We start from the raw sequence: 11992 nt of genomic DNA, 5'->3' as shown, positions 1-11992 counted from the left end.
ACCCCCCCCCCTCTCCCAGCTGCGCCCATGATGGCCGAGGCTGCCTGGCTCCAGCTGCACGATTCCCTCCTCCAGATCCAGCCCTGGTTTTGCTCAAATAGGTTTCTGTATTGCAGATTGTTTAGAACAGGTTACCCTCACGGATTCCTGGAAATACAGCTTTTATTTTCCCTTTCCCCAAAGAAAATCCTGCCCTGATGCAGCAGTGTGGTGCTTCTTACCCGAGTGCCTTCCTGAGCCTGAACCAAAAACATCTTCACACTGCTAAAGTCAGCACTTTCAAAAACAAACATCCAGCGTGGTTTCTCTATTTATTCTCTTTCCTCTTTCTCAGATTTATAACCTGCCACATGTAATACTCTTAAAATTTTAAATTAAGTACCTCCATCAAACACTCTATACAAAGCATAAAAGCATTTCTTAGATGCCTCACAGGTCTGCAGCTAATTGGGAAGAGACAGTGTTGTTAGAAATCTCCCTGGTGTTTTGCCTACGAATAAACACCATCAAACACAAGCCCAAAATATTATTTCTCTATGGAACATGTATAAAAGAGGAGGATCTTAAATTTAGTAAAGGGAAGTCTGCGCTGACTTCATATTGCAAGAGTAATACAATTACCAGAATTCGCTGGCGAAAACCCAGCGGCAGCTTCAGGCAGCACCGGGCGAGACGGAGCGGGATTGCCAGGAGCGCTGCCCGCAGGGGCTGCGCCTGCACAACCTGGGGGGCTCCCAGCAGGTGCAACAAAGGTGGGAAGGGGTATGTGCCCTGCTAAAGCTGCTGGGGTTTTAGGAAAAAGGTAAGCAGTGGATTATTATTGTGTAAATACTTCACGGGTCTTTTTTTTTTTTTTTTTTTTTTCTGTGATAGGGCCATCACATCCTCTGCTCCCCAGTCCTCTTTCTTCCAGCTCCTGATGGTAGGAGCTTTGCTCCTCACGATTTTTATTCTGCTGGCAGCAAGTGCCATTTATAACTCAGACAGACTGTTTCCATTTTTACACAGACCAAATTCCACTGGCTTCTGCAGAGAAATCCCTGAACTACTTGGGCAAGAGGAAAACTCAGCATCTCCAGCTAGATATATGTCAACTTACGTAACCTGCACATTTGACCATGGTTTTCCTTCTCTTTTATCCCATGTGTTTGAGGAGGTGAGTTAAACTCTTGGAATTTACTGAGATATTTATTCATTCTTTCCAACGTGGTGTCGTTTTTCATGGTGTAAAATGCACATCCAAAGAAAAAGAAAAGGCAAATGGAATGAGTTTAGTGTGAATGTAGGAGGTGATAAATGGGTATATAATCAATTTTGCAGAAGGCAGAAAACTGATCTAATGTAATGCTACATACAGAACCATGTAATGCAGCTTCCTCTTTTAAACCACACAAAATCATTCCATCTATCATTCTGCCTCATGCACCCCTCAGCCCTGTATTGTGGTGGGATGAGGAGCATCCAGAGCCAGAGGAAGCAAAAGTCACTTTCTGGGTCTAGAACTGTGACACAGAATTCATTCAGATCTGGCCTAAATTTGTAACTTCCTCCAGCACTTCTGCTGCAGAGATTGCCAAAATCCCAGAGCATCGGCACTGTAGTTAACATTTGTTACATCTGTACTTCATTTTCACTGAATCCTGCACGGGGGACTCTCTAATTCCTAAAATTTCCTTTGAAGCCATAGCCTCACAATTTATACAAGCATCGGGAGAAAAAAGATTCACTCACCTGAGCCCTACTAAGGTTTAGCATTACATGCTAAAGCTTGGAACCACACTTAACTGGTGCGTTCCCACCACATTTGGGGTCTGCTCTAAGTGAGCATTTTGGTCCAGGCTCTTCTGATGGCCATGCACTGACACAGGGTGAGGCTGCAGCATGCTTGGTGTGCTCGCCGGGAGGGCTGAGGCAGCTCCTCCTAACAGCAAGGAAGGAAGGAATTAGGGAGAATGAACCTCAGGGCTTTCCATACACCTCCAGAATTGTTTAACATCTTTAAAAGGCTGAGCGCAATGAGCTTGGAAATGTGATGTCTGACGAAAGTCTAACGAGAATGAGTTACCCATGGAACCAGATCTCATGAATGCATTTTTTATTCCAGGACTTTGGAGCTCCCTGTTCAAGGATCTACAGGTTAATTGACTCTTGTAAAAAGGTTATATTTATGTTTCAGTGTTTATGTGTTAAGAAATAACAATTTTAAATCAAGTTATTTGTTGGCGTAGCTGCTGGTCCAGACAAAATGGCACAGTCATTTGCTGCAAACGACATCTGCACAGAACTGGAAAAGAGTGAAAGAAAAGAAAAAACACGAACTTTGCAGGTCTTATTTTTAACTCAGAGTCAGCAAGAAGTCCCGGCGCCGACTGCGGTGGGCGGTGGCTTTACATTTCAACACACGTTCAGGACGGAGCAGATCTACTGTCCCTGTGGGGGCTCGGGAAGGGCAGCCAGCAGCCCCCTGCCCCAGCACCCACCTCCATGGCTGCTGCAGCTGCCCTGGCCGTGCCATAGGCTGAGCTCCTGGTGGCCACCATGTCCCTGTGGCAGGGGGAGAGGCGCCCATCCACCGGAGAACCCCTGGGGAACCGGGACCTGGCGGCTGCGCGCAGCCAGCGGCAGGCACGGACAAAGCAGGCTGGGCCTTCGGGGATTTTCAGTTCTGGGTTTTTGTTTTCACGTCCGGCCTGGCTTTGGTCTCGATCTAAGCTTTCCAACTGGAAGGAAGGCTTTGAATTCCGGTGTTGCCTGATGTGGTTTTAATAAGCTCAGTCCCTCCTCATCTGCTGCATGGCAGGAACAGCTCAGAGCCAGCCCCGCGAGCTGGGCGTGTGCAAACTTTTAAATAAAACTTAGGCTTCTCTTCCCAGAGCATTTGCTGTCTTATAAAGAACAGCAATGGAAGTGCAGCTCTCCGCAGTTCTTACGGGTCGGTGGTAGCAGCTTTCATTACCGGAATGACTACAAGTCTTGGTTGGAAATAAGGTGGTAGTACATGAAAAATAAGTGAAAATATTTTACTTAAGATGCAGTTTTAGGCTAAGTCATTTACTTCTGCACTGTATTAATTTTTGAATCTTTCTGCTACTGCTCTCCTTCCACTTCCCTCTAGACAACAGCTATTTAAAGCTTCAATATATGGTTAAAATCCATATGCAGAATTTTAAATAAGTATTATTGCATCATTAAATATCAATTAATAAATGCTTTCCATGTGCCATTGTTACTAACTTCCACTTGAAGTTTAGCTCTTACCATATCTGCATGTAGCAAGTTTTTGCTCCATTTCTGGTAGGAATGGCCATTAAAATTCTATGAAAAAAAAAAAAAAAAAAGCTCTAGCACTGGAAGACTCCCATTAATTATACTCACTCACTCAGTATTTCAGTCCAGAATATTCCTTGAAGAAACAAACAGTATCTACATATTTATGTCTGAACAGAAAGAAAAAAAAATCTCCTTTGAACAGCATTATAGTGAAACACTCAGATATTTCCACATTTTGGTGATAATTAGCTACAGAGAAAAATACATAATTTTCAGTCAGTCTATGAATTTCCTCCTTAATTGAAAGAGAAATGAACTTATCGTTGGCAACTTGTGACATTTTCATCTCACCAGGAGATACAATTTTAGCCCTCAGTGAATCTGAGGAACCAGCTCTGCTGAATCTGGTGACACCATCACTTGCTCTATGTAGATGACTGCGAAGATTTAATGCCACACGTTCCTTGCTTGTACAGCACAAAACTTTTGTGATTACTGACTAGCTACAAAAACTGTTTGAAGAATTTTATTCTTAGAAACTATGCTTCCAACGTTTACATTAAAATAACTGCTCTGTTTGCATGCTGCCTTGCAGCTGACAATCTATCAAGGGCAACTAAGAAAATTGTGTATAAACTAAAACAAGCCTTACGACAACAATAATTGCTATTTTTACTAATACACACAAAATAAATGTTCCCATTTACTCTGAGGAATACAATGCTCTCCACTTCTCTTTTACAGATGTGCCTTGGAGAAGTTTTTTTCCATTATACTACTTCTTTATTTGAGTTAGCAGTGCAATAAGATACGTTTGCAGTGAGTGCGTTATTTGTATTCTGGGTGTGTAATGCTGTCTCAAGAAAACATACAGATTTTTTTCTTCAGATTTTGGGTTAACTTTTCTTACAAGATTAGGGGGGTCTTATGCAGGCTGAATTCTGCATAAAATAATGCTTATATGAACAGCCACATTTCTTAATGTTGGTTCTGCAAAGTATTTTTACTGTTTTATTCACTTAGCTTTCCTTTAACTCTCCACATAGTGGAGAAAATAAAGGATGTCCTTTAGGATAAATTATGGATGGTTGCCTTTCCTGTTCCAAACACACAATTTGCTGAGCAGTCAGTGACTAATGCTTTAGTTTCACTGTTGACAACTATTAGATTGACACTGCTGCAGAAATTTATTCTGGGCATATGATAATGACTTGCAGGGTGTGCTTCCTCTTTTAACATCTAGTACTTAAGCAACTGTTTTCACTTCTAATTAATTACATCCATTTAAAAGGGAACTCAAACACTGTATTTGTCACTTTTAGTTATTTGACCTTCTAGGAATATTAAATGTGGAGCTGGTTGTCTTTGCCTTCTCTGCAGCTCTTCTCACACACTGCAAGTAGTATTCCAAAGTCTTGGATTTTAAAAGAATTAACCCACCGGGAATAATTCCAGACTGAGGACTGATAGCCATTTTTTATTTTTAAATGATAGAGACTGTATCTATATTTGTTTTCTTGCCCTTGGTATTCAATATTTTATAATGCCATTCTGTATCAAATTGGGGCAAGTTTACACGCACACAGCTTTTTCAAACTGTGTTTGCTAAAGGGATGTTTTCAGCCTTGACTGGGAAAGCCCATTCCTGCAGTGACCCAAAGGCAATTAAGTGCGATATGCAGACAGTGGAGCCTTGTAGAGGCTTTCACTGGTGAGGGGTTATTGAGACCAAAGCATACTTTAACCTCAGCAGCAGCTCAGTGCAGCCTTCCTGGGGCCTCTGGCACGTGTACTGTTAATGCGCAAGTGACCGGACCTTAGTCTTCCACTGGTGTAGCTCTAGCATTTATTTCCAGTACATATAATTTAGCATCTGTGAACTGGAAAAACGCAGAGAAGCATGTGATGAAGACCAAATGAAAACAGCAGTTTCCTCTAAAGCAGAGTGGCAGTATAAAAAAGCTTCTGAATTGTTGGAAAAAAAGCAGTAGGAAATTGGTCTTCATACCTGTATGTTCTATAAAGCAAACAACTCAGTGCACGTACGTGTTTGGTAGAGGGGTCATTTAACAGAGCTAAATGTTTTAATAAAATCTTTTAGTGAAACTGAGTTACAGTTGAAACAATATTAAGTGCCAATGCTATTCATACCTTTCACACAAAGCTCACTTCTGTTTAGCTAACATGCAAGAGCGTGAGCACCAGAGGTTGCTCCAGTACCGGTTTGTCCTTCAGAATGATAAAAAAAAAGTCCTTGTCCCTAGAGAGGGCTGAAGAATAGAAATAAGCAAAATCTGGCTGTGGGAAACCTTGTGTGTCCCTTCTGATCAGAGAGAGTGAAGCAAACAAACCCTGAAGTCACCAAACAGCCTGTAAGTTATGGAAAAGAAATGGCAAAATCCAACAGTGTTTTGTCTATCTGGTATCTCTGTTTACCTGAACTAAGAGATTATTTTCTGAAAAGACTACTTCAGATAGAGGAAGGAGACCCAGAAGCGCATTTTGAAAGTTTAGGTTAATTGGAAATGATTTCAGGGGATTGTAATTTACCCTGCAGTGGTTAAGAGTGCACTTAGAACACATGTTCCACATTGGAAACAGGCACAAGGCACGCATCTTTATAATCTGACAAAGGAATAGACACATTAAGTTTAAAAATGGAGTGACTTCATTTACTTTTAAGTCATTTAAAGGTAAGCTATGAAAATTGGCATGTGCTTCATCTGACCAAGGGCCATGCACGACGGCTGTGGGGAGCAGAGTGAGATGCACCTCGAGGAGCACCACATGCCTCTTGTCAACTGGTCTTTAGGGGCTTTAATGAAGAGTGTTTAAATATTTTACAGATGCAGTCACTTAACCATGAGGGATAAATGTTTGCTCAAGATCTCACAAAAAAGTCAACAGGTCAGGACAAAACTTCAGGTCTTACAGATTGCACTGTCGTCAGCCTCGTGGATGAAAGAAACCCCAACCTCATCTTCACGCAAGTGGGGCTGGACAAGTGCCAGTGTCTGATGCTAATAGCTAACGAGCTAATCTCAATTAAAACCCCAGAATGTTTCAGAACTGTGCTGTGTTTATTTCAGGGGTCAGGAAGCAGGGACACAGCACACGATTTCTCTTTGACGGCTTGATGAAATGACATCTATGCTTTATTGTTTACTGAATGCTGACCACCACTGTGTAATGGACCTTACTGTTAAAAGTTAAATTAGATCTTAATATCGTTTGACCTGAAGCCTTTAATATATATATATTTTTAATTTCAGTTGCTGTATGATATCTAAATCTATATAAAGACTTGAAGTGAAACATTATATTTTTTTTTTGCATATGTAAAAACCAAACCAAACCCAAAAGCTAAAATCCTCTCTAAAACAAATACAAGTTGCCTTGAGGCTTTCTGAAAATTGTATCCTATTTTCCCAACCAAAATATTTGCTAACTTAAGTCCCAAATACTTCTAGTCATTTCAACAGAAACTACATACCTGAACATGAATTTACATATTTCCTTCATATATTATAGAATAAATCAGTTACAAAACTGAATTCAGGAGAGTCCATGTGGACTTGAAGGTGATAAGTAAAGATTTTAACAGTAAGGAAGGACTGTTCTCTCTTAAGCTTTACGGATCTTTTGTTTTTAAAGAGAAAACAGGTATTTTCTCTGAAATTTAGTCAGCCTGGGCACTTCATTTAAAAAAAAAATTATATGAATTTTAGCAAAAATTTTTGTTGTCAAGCACCTGTCACAAATTCTATACAGGTAATTATGAATACATAACTATCTTAAATAATTGTGTTAATAGCCACTTTTCGTGAGTTTGAGGTATGTACATCGTACATGGAGGAAACGCAGAATATAAACCAGAACATTGGAGAAACACGAACAACTTGCAACACGCAACTAAACTTCTTTTGGTTATGAAATTGGTTATTTGGTTATTGGTTATTGGTATTGGTTATATTGGCTATTTGGGTATTTCCCTATTCCTGGAGCCTTAGCCAAGAAACTGCATAGTCCATAACACTTTAAACTGGAAATCAATATATTTTAAGTAACCTGAAGATATTTTAATGCCAAACTACGTAAGGGAGAGAACTTGGCAGCTAGTATTTTCAAAGGACTTGGCATCCAAGCTGGTTATCATGGCATTTTTGCTGATCAGTAAACACAGTGTAATTTGTGTCATAGAGATAATTTGCAATTAAAAACTTATTAACAAAGTGCAATGATAACAACAGGGATAAAATGCCAAGATGTGGAATTGCTTAATTATGTGAAATAGTTCTACCAAACCCAGGGCTCCATGGAACATTTTTTTCTCTCTCTAATGAACAATCAGTTCTCGCTGAATTCTAATTAGCCTCAATAATGTTGATCCCACTAAAGTATTAGTGGCAGAAAATGCAAACTGAATGTTTCCATTAAACAACTGCCTTCAGGTACAACTGTGCTGTGCAAATGGTACAGCAACTGCAGAACATTTATGTCCCAGGCACTCACCAAACATGACGGGGAGTTATCTCCAGAGGACAGGAGTGCTACCTGCAATACACAGAATGATCTATTGTCACGTCTAGCATGTTGCCCAATCATTCTACCTTTCAAGTAGATTAAGCTCGTGAGCTTATCCAGACCTGTTTTAAAGCCCATTTGATCTTGAAATAGGACTGAAGAATCTAACAAGAAGAGGCTTGTAGGAGATTTTCTTGTTTAATCAACATTGGAAATATAAGAATTGGAAACTCAAGAACAGACCCCATTCAGCACCTTGCTTTTGCCAAGATTACAAAGTACTGAAGTATATGAAAATGAGAAGATGACAAGTCTTCTACTCTGCCAAGCCCAAACTGCTCCCCGTCCCCAGCAGTGAACAAGCAAACAAAACCGTGGCTCTTGAGAAAGTTCTGGTAATTTTCATATTACGGATGCCAGATCCCTCATCCTCCTCTGTGTCAAGTTTCTTCTCCGCTCAGGGAGCTGAGCGCTAGCCTTGCTATTTCTGCCTCTATTTCTCCCTCTGCCACAGCCCCTGCAGCAGCTGCATCCCCTCCTTGGCACTGCTGGTGCTGGGGCCGGTGGCCCCGTGCCTGCGGAGCCTCGGCTCTTGCGGTGCCCACGGCTCTGCACCGGTCACCCCCACGTGCACACACACGCAGCTTGGCACACAGACATGTGGGCCAGCCTGGGCAATATCAGCTCCTGCAGTGGAGTTACCTTCCGTTAAAGCTCTTGTTATACTTCAGAGTTGTCCCCGAGTTATCTTCAGGCCTTTCCTAGAAAGCGAAAAACTCTCTCCCCTTCCCAAGACTTCCTAGTGTCCCCCCACAAGGAAACAAGACGTAATGCTGCATTAAATTGAACTGGAGATCTACAGCATAGGCTGCACGTGTAAGAGAAGTAAGAAATAACTCTCCTGCTCCGGTGTAGTTTCAGAGCTGCTGCATTCCTGAGAGGAGGAGGGAATTTGATTAATATTTCAACTGAGAAAGTTTGATGTGTCTATCAGCAAAAAGCATAAGTGATTGGTTGTGAATGATGTCCACAGTAAGGAGCACTGAGATTTTAGTGATTCTAGTGTTGTTATCTTCAGTATTTCAAGAAAGTTTTAATTTTGCAGTACAGATTTCCTATCACATCCCTCTGAAATAGTGCGTGGCAGCAGATGAAGTGACTGTGCATGAGAATATTTGTGGAAAGGGTCTTCCCTGCATTATTGGGTTCGGTGGCAGAGATACTAAATTCTAAGCTGAAACAAAATCAGATCCCATCCCTTTAACAAAATTCTTTCAGCCTCCAATAACAGTGTGAGTCGCTCTCTCGTACTTCAAGCCCTTGAACTGGAACAAAGCACTCTCTCTTGATCTACTTTCTCCCACTCCTCCTTGCCAGCCTCTGCTTTTTTTAGTGTACTGAGGCATTAACCCCATGCAGGTTTGTTGCTTTACATGTCCCAGCAGTGAAGAGAAATGAAATGCATGCTAACAGAGAAATAAGATCCAGTTCAAGCAAAAGTTTGCAAGAGGATTGGGCTTTTTTGTATTCAAAGAGAGAGAGACGGACACCCCCACCCCCCCTTATAATAACTTAGTATGGGTCAGACCACATTAATGGATCAGTAAGTGCTGGAAGTCCCCAGAATATGCTAAGCCTTTACGCTGAGATGGAAAATAGCTGTTTGTGTTTAATGTCAAGCAGTTGGACATGCCTGCTGCAGAATACAGGCTTTGTTCCCTCTGATGCCAGACTGGCTAGTTCGAACTCTGAAATATTTTACCATAGAATATTTTTAGTTATGTAACCATACTAATGAGAACTAAACTAAAATAATTCTTTTCAAGGCCATTCTGGTATTCAGACAGAAGCACAAAATGAAGTCATATCATTTCAAAGCCATGTTATGGTTCAAAACAGTTATTGGAAAAGTGCACCCAGAGCATTTTTCTTGTCTTTGAGGCTGTAGGGAACACCAACTCCAGCTGTGGAGCCATTAGCACCATGCCATGAGCTATGCACGAGAGCCATAAGGAGCTTGTTCAGGTTCTTTACCTGAGCAAACCAGTAAAGGCAGAGCAACGGCCAGATCTTCCCCTGCTCAGGTGGCAGCTACGACCAGGGTTGGGATCCCTTGCTGCAGGGACTGGCCGTGATCTCAGCTTCCTCTCACATCAAGGATGACTTATTGAGAAGGGTCACTGATCATTTCTCTGCGGATTATTCATGGAAGCTTCCCAACTCCATACATAAACTCCTTCCCATTGCTTTGGCATTTCAATCCCATGTGCAATTTTCTTTCTTTCTCGGTTTTGCTCAAAACTGAGTAGTTAACATGCTTTAGCACCTAATCAGTGTACATCTTCTACAGCCAATTCCCTCTCCTGATTAGCTCACCTTACCCAATGTACAGCTCATCACCCTTTCCAAAACATCTTAACTTAGTCACCTTCCATGAGGCAATCACCTTTTTTTTTTTCTTGTTTTGAGTCTCAAGAGGTCCCTTCCATCCTCTATTTTACTTTAGACAGCCAACCATATGAGAAACAGAAGATGCCAATATTTTTCAGAGGACCCCACATTTCTTTCACACCTGGAAACAGGCCATTAGCTCAGTTCCTCTCCCATAAATATATATTCACGTACCTGTAAGTGAATACATGCTAATTTCTCAAGTCTTGGGCACATTCATCTATGTGATAGAAGGCGTGACACGGTAGCACTAAGCTCAATACCCAGTTCAGGTACGCACACATCTCCAGCACTTGCAGCTGCGGGGTGCCAAGGGTTGACATGAGGCATGCGGTTAGTTTCAAGAAAACAACAGTTCAATGGCAAAATACATGTCCTTTTGCTTCATGTTTTAAAACACAAAGTTTATACATCGACAGATATGTATTCTGCAGTACAAGAAGTGCATATGCATGACACCTTCTTTGGAACATTAAAATGAAAAAAGAACCAGGAAGCTCAATAAACTCCAGTTAAAGTGAAAGAAGGTTAAATGGGAAGGAAGAACACCAGTTTGTCAAGTTTGTGTGCATTTCCCTGATGAATTTAAAAGTCAGTTTGACTCCTCTGAACTCATCCATCAGCAGTGAAACAAACAGCTGGGTAGCCCACTTGCCCAGCAAAGAATTCCTTGAGCCAATTATTCCAAAAGTCAGCAGCTTTTCATTTTTCATATTCAAATAATAAAAAGCATGCAAACTAACTGTTTTAATTAATTATTCAGATCTACTGACTCGCAAAGTCAATATATATTATACAGCAGCAATTTCTGACATAGAAACAACAGTGCAATTCTCTGTTGTTGATATTGGCTCTGGTTGAAAACTACCAAGTACAAAACAGTCATGAGCATTTGTTTGAATACATGCTATAAATTTCCTTCACTGCCGTGGGTGACACCCTATACTTGCTCTCAGCGAGTACTCGTATTAGCACATTTCTGTTTGGAAAAGTATGCGGAGCAGAAGCTTTGTTCGGTGGCCCTGTTTATGCAAGCGCTGTGCCAGTTCGCCTTGTCATCTCAAAAGCCCCTTCCTGCCCCCGGCCGTCAGCAGGCAGCCAGGAAGCCACGCGAGGGGTGGCCCCTGCCCGGCACCGAGGGGACAAAGCCCTTCCCGAGGCAAGTGCCCGGTGCCTGCGTTGCCCACCCCAGCGTGTACCCACATCTGCTTCTGGACAAGCAGCTCCCTAGAGGCATCAGGCTCTTTCAGTTAATTTATAATTTCATTTTAACAAAGCATAATATTTCTCAGTCTTCACAATGTGCCTTTTTTTTTTTTTTTTCCCTATTTCTTTGAGGTCTCCCTTGCAAACCCCCCAGCAGAGCTCACCAGGAGAAAGCCATACCGAGAAAAGCAGATGAGAGATGCAGCAGCACCATGTCTTGCAGTCACCTTCCCCGACTTTGCCGTGTGCTATCCAACAAGGTACAGCAACTCACATCACCGACGATTTTCTTTCTGCCTGGACCAAAGACCTTCCTGGCTCCTCCTTGCCTAACCTAGCAGTTTTCCATTGATGCCTAGTTCAACCAGTTTAACCTTCTCTCACCTTTCCCCTCAACGCCCATACACCACAACGGGGGCGTTGCCACCCCGCACAGCAGCCTCGGGCGGACATGGGCACCCTCGCTGAGGCCCACGTCCCGCCTGAGCCAAAGCCGCAGGTACGTGTGGGAGTGTTATGAGGGTTGGATCCCCTGGATTTA

The 11992-nt window shown here is 42.0% G+C and overlaps 2 long non-coding RNA genes across 2 annotated transcripts in view; one reads left to right on the top strand and one right to left on the bottom strand.

Annotated features, from left to right (window-relative positions):
- Positions 1-366: 366 nt before the first annotated feature.
- Positions 367-2978, top strand: LOC121077964. The gene is made up of 3 exons (XR_005824391.1): positions 367-802; positions 1009-1156; positions 2105-2978. It is a non-coding gene; the product is annotated as an uncharacterized LOC121077964 (long non-coding RNA).
- Positions 2979-3252: 274 nt separating this feature from the next.
- The window catches only part of LOC121077963, a 56515-nt gene continuing 47775 nt past the window's right edge, over positions 3253-11992 (bottom strand). The window contains exon 7 of the long non-coding RNA XR_005824390.1: positions 3253-3315. This is a non-coding gene — a long non-coding RNA (uncharacterized LOC121077963). The remainder of the gene's footprint in view (positions 3316-11992) is intronic.

Source organism: Cygnus olor, chromosome 14, assembly GCF_009769625.2.
Source record: "Cygnus olor isolate bCygOlo1 chromosome 14, bCygOlo1.pri.v2, whole genome shotgun sequence".
NCBI classification, from domain to species: Eukaryota; Metazoa; Chordata; class Aves; order Anseriformes; family Anatidae; genus Cygnus; species Cygnus olor.
This window is presented reverse-complemented; position numbering and strand designations above follow the sequence as displayed.